General features: G+C 37.7%; 1 protein-coding gene across 2 annotated transcripts in view; it reads right to left on the reverse strand.

The window, feature by feature from the left end:
• LOC125779382 (uncharacterized) overlaps nucleotides 1–13084 on the reverse strand; it is a 554603-nt gene that overhangs the window by 443251 nt on the left and 98268 nt on the right. The window lies entirely within an intron of this gene.

Consider the following 13084-nt stretch of genomic DNA (forward strand, 5'->3'; position numbering starts at 1 on the left):
AGCCATTTCGGTCTCATCGTTGATCTGAAACATAAACGCATAATAGACCAGAAAACTCAGTTATCTTCACGGGGCAACACCCCTTTCGTTAAGTCGTATTCAATGAAAACTTTACAAATTGATCATTCAACACCATTTTGGAAATTACTTTCAGAATTCCCTGACGTAACCAAACCAGACGGCCTACCAAAATTCACCAAACACAAACTCGACATTATATCAAAACTACGGAGGGACCTCCTGTCTCAAGCAAAGCACGAAGACTTGCACCTGATCGTCTTATCATCGCTAAGGCAGAATTTGAAAAAATGATTAAGACTGGCCTCGCCCGGCGATCCAACAGCCCATGGGCATCACCGCTACACCTGGTGCCAAAGAAATCAGGAGATTGGCGCCCTTGTGGGGATTACAAACGCCTCAATGATCGGACTATACCCGACAGATACCCCGTCTGTTATTTAGAAGATTTCGCCGCCACTCTATACAGAAAAAAAATATTCTCTACTATTGACCTCGTCCGCGCCTTCAACCAAATCCCGGTCGCTCCGAAGGACATTCCCAAAACAGCGATTATAACCCCGTTCGGATTATTTGAATTTCCTTTCATGACCTTCGGGCTTCGGAATGCGGCACAGATGTTCCAACGTTTCATGGACGAGATCACCCGAGATATGCCATTTGTCTACGCCTACATTGACGACATCCTCGTCGCTTCAGACAACGAAAATCAACACATGGAACACTTGCGAACCTTAATTCAACGCCTACAAGACGTTGGGCTTACGATAAACGCCGCAAAGACCAAACTCGCACAAAGAGAGGTCGCATTCTTGGGCCACACAATTTCAGAAACAGGCATCAAATCACTGCCTGAACGAATATCGGCAATTTTGGACTTCCCCAGACCTTCAACAATTAAGAGCTTACGCTCCTTTTTAGGTACAATCAATTTCTACAGAAAATTTATTAAACATGCTGCACAATTATTAGCGTCTTTTAACAAACGTTTGGAAGGATCCACCACCAAAAGCTCTCAACCTGTCGCATGAACCCAAGAACTGGAGACCGCCTTCGGATGCTGCAAAAACGCTCTGGCCAAGGCCACACAGCTCGCTCACCCTAGCAGCGACGTAGAGTGGGCTATTTTCACAAATGCGTCACAACACGCTGTCGGCGCTGTTTTGCAGCAGAAAATTGATAACTCATGGCAACCACTGGCGTTTTTTAGCAAGAAGCTGGACGAAAAATCGTCCGAGCGGTCGACATACGATCGCGAATTACAAGCCATATACGAGTCTGTAAAAAATTTCAGACACATCTTCGAGGCGCGGCACGTAACAATTTTTACGGACCATAAACCACTGGTTCACGCTTTTAAACAGCGTTTAGATAAGGCATCCCCTTGGGAGTTCCGCAGACTTGACCTCATCGCGCAATTCTCCACCGAAATCAAACACGTTGCAGGCAACGAAAACATCGTGGCCGACACCCTGTCTCGGGTAGACGCAATTTCAACCGCCGTGACACTTACTGAGCTCGCTACACAACAAAAAAACGACAATCAGCTTCAAGACATAATGGAAAATACCAACTCATCATTGAAACTCCAACGAATTTTATATAAAGAACCAGATATAGAGCTATATTGCGACGTTTCTACCGGGAGATTACGCCCTTACGTGTCAGCACCATTAAGAAAACAAGTTTTTGAGTCGTTGCATTCTCTGGCACACCCAGGACAAAGAGGCTTCAGAAAACTTATCGCAGAGCGCTACGTATGGCCATCTATCAACAAAGACTGCCGAAACTGGGCAAAAACTTGCATTGCGTGCCAGCAAAATAAAATAACGAGACATAACATCTCACCCATATCAAACTTTGAACAACCAACCCAACGTTTCCAGCATGTTCACGTCGATTTAATAACTTTGCTTCCATCAAAGGGGCATCGATACTGCCTTACTGCCGTCGATCGCTTTACCCGATTTCCAGAAGCCATACCGCTAGAAGATGCACGAGCCGACACTGTGGCACGTGCATTCATGCTGAACTGGATCGCCCGCTATGGCGTGCCAGCCAGAATCACTTCAGATCAAGGTATGCAGTTCCAATCAGATCTTTTTAATAAACTCAATAACCTCCTAGGTGCAAGACACATCGTAACAACGGCTTACCACCCACAAGCAAACGGCCTCGTTGAGAGACTTCATCGTCAGCTTAAAGCAGCATTACTCTGTAAGTATCGCGTTTTTAAATTCAGGGACTTGGATCACACTAACCACGTTTTTGTCCGCGGCGGACAAATTGGTCCTTCATTTAGCCATCCATACGACGGCCTATACCGAGTCGCGGCCCGATACGCCAAGTATTTCACCGTTCATATCAATGGAAAAGACATCCCAGTTTCTATCGATCGTTTGAAACCGGCGTACATCGTAGCGATTGATCAAGGAACACTCGACCACTCGGACGCAGCAGGCCAAATCGCTAGAACGAGGGAAAAACAAAAAAAACACGTTCATTTCGCAACCTAATTTATTTCACAAAGAAGGGGAGACATGTGGTGGCAACCACATTACCAAAATGCAGCCCTGACGAATTTCCTTCATTACTGACGTTTCCACTGTCCTTCGTGTCAGCGCCCGCTTTGTCTGTAATGCATACAGAAGATATCCTTCTTCTATCTTTTGCGCTTGCTAAGCACACACTTGTTTCAACGACTCGCGAAACTTAACCAATTCCTATAACCAAGTTGAGTAACGAAATAAATAAAAGTTTTAAATTAACCACTCGACATAAAAAGTTTTATTTAAGTTTTGCAATTAAGTAATCTCTTCATGTATATTTCTTTACATACATAAGTACATACTAGAAGTCATATTATACGGAAAACTTCTGGTTTACCGAATCCGTTTTCGCGCTCATTTTCTTCATAGAGATCACCTTCGAATTTATACCCTACACTGGGCACTATATGTATGTTACATATTAAATAATTTTTATAAAAGGGTGATTATTATATTCCATAAGTAATTAAACAATCCAGTAAAGTCAAACTCACATAATACGTTTATTGCAATGAATACAAAAAATCAGTTTCGCACAATGATCATAAGTTTGTAAACACAGACATACCAAAAGCTCGGGTATACAAAAAAAATTATAAATTTAAACAATATACATTCAAACATACAGCAAACAGCAGAATTGCGTACAAAAGCAAATTGATCTCTCTAACGAGCTCTCAATTGCTTACGAACAAAGCATACTCATAAGCACACTAACAATTCGTGCATACTTATGTACATAGCGCATTGATCTCCTCAGCGAGCTCTCAATTGCACAAAACATAAGTACCTTCATAAGCACATACATACTTACATACACACAAGTCCAAGTATTAGGGTGTACTTAAATACTAACATAAGGACGTAAAAGGTGATAATAAAGTAAAAGTGCGGATATTTTCAAACTTAAAGCTAAAATAAAATAAATAAATAATATTATTTCGCAAAAATGGTTAACAACGACACTAATCAAAATACACCTGCAGAAGCTAAACGCTCAAAACAGGTTGTTAAATATATTTCACAAAGTGACAGTTTATTACGATACTGCACTAGATTTGCCGCTTCACCGATTCACGAAAACTCGGAATCGTTATTAGAAATAAAAAGCCAAAATCTTAAAAATTTTTGGACTCGCCTCCAAGGGGCTCATGACGCCATACTAGAATCTGACGATTCAGACTTGCCACATAATTTTAAATCATTGGCTTACGATATTTACGAAAACTGCTTAGACCAGTATGAAGAAACGAACGCTATGATCTCCGATCAATTAAAGCTAATAAAAGCAATTGCACCTACTCCCCACAGTAGAGTAGAGCTGCCACAAATAGACAATCAAGAGGCAAGTTCAGGCATCCAACTCGAGGTGCCTGCATGTGATACAGAAACTTTTTACGGAGGTTATGAAGAATGGCCGTCCTTCCGGGACATGTTCACAGCCGTTTATATCAACCATCCACAACTATCAAAGGCACAAAAACTGTATCACCTCCGATACAAAACAAAAGGTCAAGCAGGCGTAATAGTCAAGCAGTTCGCATTAAATGACGACAATTTCAATTTGGCTTGGGAAGCTCTAAAAGCAAGATACAAAAATGACAGAATACTGGTCGATAAGCAAGTAACGACACTATTAAACTTGCCTAAAATCAAGAAAGAAACAAGTGAAGAATTTGTAAGACTACAATCCACTGTTTCAAATTGTTTGTCGGTTCTATCGACACTAAATATTCCCACAGACAGCTGGGACCCCATTCTGGTAAACATTTGCACCGCCGCATTACCAGAAAAGTCGTTACTTCTATGGGAGCAATCGCTCTCATCACGAAAAAAGTGCCCAACGTGGCACCAAATGAAAGATTTTCTCACCACCCAATATGAAATTGCGGAAAGGTTAGAAGAAAAACTAGTCAGAAATAAGAATATTAAACACGACCAAAATAGAAGCTTAAATAGACCCCAAGCTAGAAGCATAACCAAATCAAACAGAATTTCTAACAAAACTCAATCGTTCACATCCGAACAAAGAAAACATACATCATGCGAACTATGCATAAGAGGGCATAAGCTTAAAACTTGCGAAAAGTTTAAAAAATTAAACATTAACGAAAGGAACAACTTTGTCAGATCAAAAAGACTCTGTACAATCTGCTTGTCCAATACACATAATCTTAAAAATTGCAGAAGCAAATTTAATTGCTTATATTGTCATAAAAGACATCATACAATGCTTCATTACAGCAGATATCCGATCTCTCTCCAAAGAAGCGCTTTCACAAAATTAACCACGGGTTCAATTGCAAAAGCAAATCACGAACGCCAAAATACTAAAAATTGCCAAGAGACACCATGTTGCTCAAAGGCACAAAAAGTTCAAACGCTGCACAGCGAAACACAAAGTGGACTAGTTACAAAACTAGTTACCACCACACCAACTCAAGTTGAGAAAAGATCAAATCAATGCCTTAATTCACAATTAAGGAAATATCAAGAGATTGGGAAACTTCCCCGAATATTAAACAGAGCTAAAGTAGATCAATATTGTGAGGACTTCTCTAAAGCCACATCTACGCGATCAAATAATGGTCAGTACGTCCCACGACTACCTTTAGAGCCACAATTGTGCAACATCCCACATATTGACAGAAAAAACAAAGTCAGAATTCAATCTGACAATAATAAAAATTCAAATATTTGTCACTTTTCGACCCCCCAGGGTGGCCTTCACCACTTATGATTACTGGCGCAAGATTTATGGGAAGAAAAAATGAAACCGAACTAAAATTTCGCAGATATAAAAACAGCGATGAGTAAACTATTCCCCACATACCAAGATAATACGGTTTCTGAATATCCATATTGTATAGGGTGATTTTTTAAGAGCTTGATAACTTTTTTTTAAAAAAAAATGCATAAAATTTGCAAAATCTCATCGGTTCTTTATTTGAAACGTTAGATTGGTTCATGACATTTACTTTTTGAAGATAATTTCATTTAAATGTTGACCGCGGCTGCGTCTTAGGTGGTCCATTCGGAAAGTCCAATTTTGGGCAACTTTTTCGAGCATTTCGGCCGGAATAGCCCGAATTTCTTCGGAAATGTTGTCTTCCAAAGCTGGAATAGTTGCTGGCTTATTTCTGTAGACTTTAGACTTGACGTAGCCCCACAAAAAATAGTCTAAAGGCGTTAAATCGCATGATCTTGGTGGCCAACTTACGGGTCCATTTCTTGAGATGAATTGTTGTCCGAAGTTTTCCCTCAAAATGGCCATAGAATCGCGAGCTGTGTGGCATGTAGCGCCATCTTGTTGAAACCACATGTCAACCAAGTTCAGTTCTTCCATTTTTGGCAACAAAAAGTTTGTTAGCATCGAACGATAGCGATCGCCATTCACCGTAACGTTGCGTCCAACAGCATCTTTGAAAAAATACGGTCCAATGATTCCACCAGCGTACAAACCACACCAAACAGTGCATTTTTCGGGATGCATGGGCAGTTCTTGAACGGCTTCTGGTTGCTCTTCACCCCAAATGCGGCAATTTTGCTTATTTACGTAGCCATTCAACCAGAAATGAGCCTCATCGCTGAACAAAACACGCGCGCGAAACACATTTCGAACCGAACACTGATTTTGGTAATAAAATTCAATGATTTGCAAGCGTTGCTCGTTAGTAAGTCTATTCATGATGAAATGTCAAAGCATACTGAGCATCTTTCTCTTTGACACCATGTCTGAAATCCCACGTGATCTGTCAAATACTAATGCATGAAAATCCTAACCTCAAAAAAATCACCCGTTACAACATATATGTGCGCATACAAAGCGATACCACGAACACAACCTAATTACTATTTCAATATGGCAAAATGTAAATAATACGGCTTATATCTTCAATTGTACATATTAGAAAGTCAAAAAATCGAGATATTTCGTTCACTATTGCTTCATTGCTAAATTTTCAAATATTGAGTAAAATCTCAAAAAGAATGTTAAGGGATCACCATATTCTCAATGCGATACAGTGACGCACCTAGACGTACCAAAAGCAAAGGTAGCTCTTATCGCACCTACATAAACGCTCCCCACAAGGGTAGTTGGTGGGAATCTGTTGTAAAAAAAGAAACATTACACTTAAAAAAAATAAAAATTAATAATTTAAAAAATAGAAATTGCCACAATACAATTTAAAATGAAGCCGTTCGCAATTCACGGCTACTCTTTCGCAAGATCCCTCTCATTTAAAAGCCCTAACCTCAGGGAAAGTTTTCAAAGGAGCACCCATTCTGGCCATACTTGAGCCAGACGTGGAGTACCTGTCCTTAATAAACCATAATCGATCATAAAAAAAAATAAAAAAAAAATGCAACAATTGCCAATAACATGGAAAAGACAATAATAAATAATCCGCATATTAAACCGGTATGTCGTCCGCAAAATAAAGTTGCTTATCTCAAACGTATGTACATATGTATATTAAAATTCATATCAAACGAAAGCCGTTTCTACACAAAGGTAAATATGATTAGAACCCCAACACCAAATATCCGACGGTCGCCATGCTAACCACTAGCAGTACGTCGACATACATATGTACATGAAATCGCATATACATACATTTAATACTAGGCAAAATATTCGCCTAGGGGGCCCAGGATGGTTAAATGAGTTAAGCCTCCCCCCACTCTACCCGGGAGAAACTGGCGCACCCTAAGGACGAACATCCGATGGCACCATACACTCACATCACCACACAACACCAACACAACTCACCACACATGTACCCACTCAACAAAAAGGATGGACATCGGGATGGAAGGCTCAATTCGATCAACACAAGCCGCACATTGACATTCGCAACAGCTTTTCGCTGTATACATACAGTTCGTTTGTAACTCCCGTCTCCCGCGCTAGAGTTTGAACTTCGACCGCAAGTTATCTGGCGCGCTATTTTCTTACGCTGCATTTGCCTAAATAATTGTGACATTTAATTTTAAGGAAAGGAACATGTGTATGTAGTTAAACATTTCTTTAATAAACTATGTATATTTTATACTACACACTTAAGTGAGGCGGTGTTTTTATTTCAAATGTGCGTAATAACCATTTAGACAATATAAAGATTCCCACAGTACAAATAGAGATACATACTTACATATGTACATATCTATTTGTTACAAATGTAAACAGTACACTTTTGTCAATGTTACTCCCAACGACAAACATAGACAAAAAGTGGGACGAGAATTTATTCAACATCCAGTGGTCAATGAACACGATGAAAAACAAAACTACGGGTAAAAGTCCACATGAACTTTTATTTAGTTTTTACCAAGAGATATCCTCCAAAATAAAGTTTTGTTAGCATTACACGACAATAATCTAACAAGCGAAGAAGATATACAAAAACTACGAGAAGCAACTTCTGAAGCAGTAAACCAGAAACGACAACAAGCTAAGAAGCGATACGATGATCATCATTCAAAACTAACAGAATTCCACGTTAATGACTTAGTGCTAGTCGAAAATGAACCTTCTAGTACTGGGACGTCGACAAAGCTGGAGCCACGTTACAAAGGCCCCTTTATAATTAAGTAAGTGCTTGGTAAAGATCGTTATTTACTTGAAGACTTGCCAGGAGCAGACCGAACGTTACGTCACTATACTTCAATCTACGCATCCGATAAGATGAAGTCATGGTGTCAACTTCCTCCCAATTTTGAAAACAACAGCGATCGGCTTCGATGATGAAAGCGACGAGCATAGTGAGGGCGCTATACATTGTCAGGACAGCCGACTGTAAGGTAACACTATGCGAAATATTACTTCCTATCTGAGTGGCATCACCGGCACATCAAAAGCAATTATGCTAATATTATCTCTTTTTATAAATAAACTTTGTGAACTAATTATTCATTTTATATATAAATAAAACGACCATCCTGTGAACAATGAGAAAGTGTCCGATTATCATAAAATTTACCTTTTCAATTTCCAACACATAAAATTTTTGAAGTAAAACTTCTTTAGGCGCGCTTGGCTTGGGGAGTAAGCTGTGAAAAGTGTGATCAGGCGAAGTGTGATCAGGCGAGGCGAACGCAGAGAACGTATAATATAGAGAAGGCTCACCGCGTTGCCAAATTTACGACATTTCATTTAACATATGTACATATTAAAAGACCAAGCGGTCGCGCATATTCACGTACATACATATGTAATTATGTGTGCATGTAAACAAATTTGCAAGAACTAGAGAACTTAAAAGTATAGACAGAGAACATAAAATTTGTTAACATTGTATGTAAGTATTGTGTATTAAATTTCCTACAAAACCTAATTAACAAGATATTTTTTCAAGTAGTTGGAAGCGAGATATAAATTTTTCTATCTGATAATAAGAAAAAATAGAAAACCGTTAGGCGGAGGACCTTCCCGTTACAATTAAAAACTCATATTTGGGACCCATTTTTCCGAGTACCAATAAAAAAAAACAAAAATTTTTTTTTTGAATCACCCTAATGTACATATGTACAAATGTATGTGGCTCGCATTTGTTTTCGTAACATACAGACAAATGTGCCAAAGAAATAATATACATATGTATGTATGTATATGCCATAGAAATTCTATTGGTACAAATATGGAAATGATAACGAAATAATGCGAATATGCACATTTCATGAAGGTTTCTTTGAAGAAATGAAGTTCATTTTGCACCTCTTCACTTTGTAATAGTGGAAATAAAAATAATTTATTTGAAATATTACTTTATTTAAATAAAAATAAAGAGAAATAAAATTAAAATAATTTTTCCTAATTTTTCCCGTGTTTTGGACGATGGAACAAACGTCATAATGGTAGTTGTTTACATGTCGCCCAATAACACAGTTAATAATATCATAAAGTTTATATACAGAAGACTTATGATCTATGGTCGAGTAGGTTCTGAAGAACTAGGAGAAAACTATCATACGTTGCCACTAATCTTAGCAAGAGATTTCAATATCAACTTCGCATCCGAAGATGGACAACTCTTGAGAAACTTTCTAAGAGATAAATTAGAATTACAAATGAATAATGACCGTAATGAGCCAACTACAAGACATGGAACAACAATCGATGCAGTTTTTTCTAGATTTCTGTCTAATTTTAATTCTAAAATATATGTATCGTATTTCTCGTATCATAAGCCTATTGTCTCGGTTTTACAATCAACCACAGTAATTACTGATGTACCCAATAATGAAAATAACGAATAAAACAATGCAAAAAAATAAAAGATCTATGCAAAAATATTAATTTACTAATGAAAACATAAAATAAATTTAAATATTTGTAGGAAATAAATATATGTATGTAGAAAATAGTATTTTATTGTTTATTTTTTCTTTGTTTCACGTTACAAATATTTATTTTAAAATTTCAGTTTTAGTGCATATGTTTTAGTTTTTATAATCTTAACTTTTAAACACTTTTGTATATTATTTAACATTCTTAGTTTTCAAACGTTAGGTCTTGCTCGCGGCGCTGTTCAATCTCGACTGTGCTGTTGTCATCTGTTCTTGTCCGTGTTAGCGTCCGTTTAATTAGTTTCGTCAAGTTCGGTCTAACCGTCAGGGATGTAATTATTGATATTTCTGTCCGCTTCTATGTTCCCTTCCTACATTCGGCCCTCCTGACGCGTCATTCGACCCGAATGATGCCCCAGGTTCAATTGAAGGCGCCCACTTCTTCATATACTCAGCAATTGAAATGGTTTTATCGGCCCCTTCATGATCACCTACTTTCTGTACCTCATATCTTCCGTGTGGCAAAACCTTATTAATTTTATACGGACCTAAAAACTTTGGCTTTATTTTTAATCCTGAACCGAACTGTGTTCGCTTAATGGCTACTAGCTCGTTAATCCTGTACTCTGTTTCTTCTTTTCGATTTTTATTAAACGCTTTGCGGTTTTCTTCCTGTATTTTGCTAATGTTTTCCTTTGCTTTTTTACGTATGTCGTCTCTATTTTCATTTAACTCTTCTATGACTGCTTCTTCCAATAGCTCACTCAATCTAGGGTGACTACCTACTCGCATTTCAAACCCTGTTAAAAGCTTAAAAGGTGTATATTTAGTACTTCTTGGTGGAGTATTGGTTATTGTTTGTTGAATACGCTCGATATGTTTGTACCACTGTCCTGGATTTTCTGAACATAGTTTCGACAACATGGGTATTATTATTTTGTGGATACGTTCTACTTGACCATTTCCGCGCGGAACACCCGTAGCAATCAGGAGGTGTTGAATACCTTCCTTCTCACAATATTCCTTAAAACTATTTGAGGTGAAGGCAGTACCTCGGTCCGATATAATTCGTCTGGGATTTCCAAATACCGAAGCTTGTTGTTTCAGTTTATTTATAACTAAATCTGATGCAGTAATTCTGGTTGTATAAAGCCAAACAAATTTTGAGAAAGCGTCTACTACAACAAATAGATAAGCGTAATGCTTAGCGGTCTGTTCCATCGGGCCTAAATGATCTACATGGTAAGTGCATAAAGGTCTATCTTCCTTTTCTATATGTGAAAGAAACCCTTCCTTTTTCCCACTTTTGTTTTCTCCAATTATACATTCTACACATCCTCGGACAACATTACTTACTTTGGAATTTAGTTCAGGAATATAAAAAGATTTTTCAACGACTCCTTTGGTTTTGTTAATAGAAAAATGTCCCTGTCTATGCGCCATCTTGATTATTTCATTCTCCATAGTAAATGGGAGAACTATAAGTTCCTTAATGGGATCTTTGCGAAGGATGCCATGCTCAAGATAAAAATCTTCAAAACAGCTTTTCTCCAAAGCTCTACATACTGCCTTTATGAAGTGATCACCCTGCTGAGCTTGTTTCAACCGATGTACAACTGTGTCTTCTAAAATCAAACATGATATCCTACTTAAAGCATCTACATGTTTCATTTTCGATCCATTCCGATGCTCTATATGATAGTCATAATCTTGAAGGAACATGACCCATCGAGATACCCTTATCGGAACTTCTCGTTTTTTCATTGTCATTGTAAAAGCATTACAATCTGTGATAATTTTAAATTTTATTCCCAAAAGGTAAACTCGCCATTTTTTAAGTGCTTCTACTATTGCTAAGACTTCATGCTCATATGAATGATATTTTCGGACGGCTTACACTTCCTACTCATATACTGAACAGGACGATATTCCTGGTCATCCACGTCCTTCTGCATTAATACAGCTCCATACCCATACATACAAGCATCCGCGTGGACTTCAGTAACTGCTTTAGGATTAAATAACTTCAAAACTGGTGCTTTTACTAAAGCTGATTTTAGTTGTTGGAATGCTATCGGATGTTCGTCTGTCAATTTAAATACTGACTCTTTCCTTAATAAATCAGTAAGAGGTTTAGCTATTACAGCGTAGCCTTCTATGAACCTTTTAAATATGACGTTAAGCATAAAAATCGTTGCAATGCTTTTCTGTCATGTGGCAATACAAAGTTTGAAACAGCCCTAGTTTTTGCTTCTGAGGGTCTAATAGTACTATTTTCAACAATATAACCTAGGAAGTCCACTTTTTTGCTAAGAATCTACATTTACTCCATTTAATGTTCATATTATATTCCGAAGCCCTACTTAAAACACGTTTGAGCTTTTGAATACCTTCATATACGTCCTTAGAGGGAATAATAAGGTCATCCATATAAGCTACAACTGTTCCATATTGTATCATGTCTCTCAGAACTGCAAATATGAATCGCGAGAATACCGCCGGAGAATTAGAAATTCCAAATGGAACGTAACAAAATTCAAACTGATCATTGGACGTTACAAATGATGTATACTTTCTAGGACTATTCTCTACCGGTACGTGAAAAAATCCGTTTACTAAAGTCGTTTGCTACCATCTTTCTTGGACACAACTACTATTGGCGATGCATATTCTGACGTACTACGTTTAATGATACCTTCCTCTAACCACTTTTCTACTTGTTCAACTAGTTATAAATTTTTTGTCAACATACGACATACGTCTTGGCCTTTCATAAACTGGAATACCATCAGTTAATAAAATTTTCATTGAGATTGGGGATACGCGTGCTTCACTTGGTTTATAACTGGTAATCAAGTGTTTTACTGTATTGACATCGACTTCATTTAAATGAGACAAATCTACATCCGGTTCTGTTGTTTTATGATTTGCGGCTAGACAAAAATTTTCCAATAACTATTCTTTTTCATTTTTTCTCTCTACAACATCTTCCAATTTTGTATCGGTTTTTTCTACTAATATATTTTTATTCATTTTGTTCTTCTCTTTAAATTCTACCAAATCTTCTGAAACAATCAAATCTACCTGTTTGAGTATATTATTGCCAATGATGGCAGCGTACACCATATCTCGTTCTCGAACAACGTGGAAAATAACGTCGACTTTCAACTCGTCAACTTTAACAGGAATACTAAAGCTACCCAATGTGTGAAGTATACTACCGCTAA

Source organism: Bactrocera dorsalis, chromosome 6, assembly GCF_023373825.1.
Source record: "Bactrocera dorsalis isolate Fly_Bdor chromosome 6, ASM2337382v1, whole genome shotgun sequence".
In the NCBI taxonomy this organism is placed as follows: Eukaryota; Metazoa; Arthropoda; class Insecta; order Diptera; family Tephritidae; genus Bactrocera; species Bactrocera dorsalis.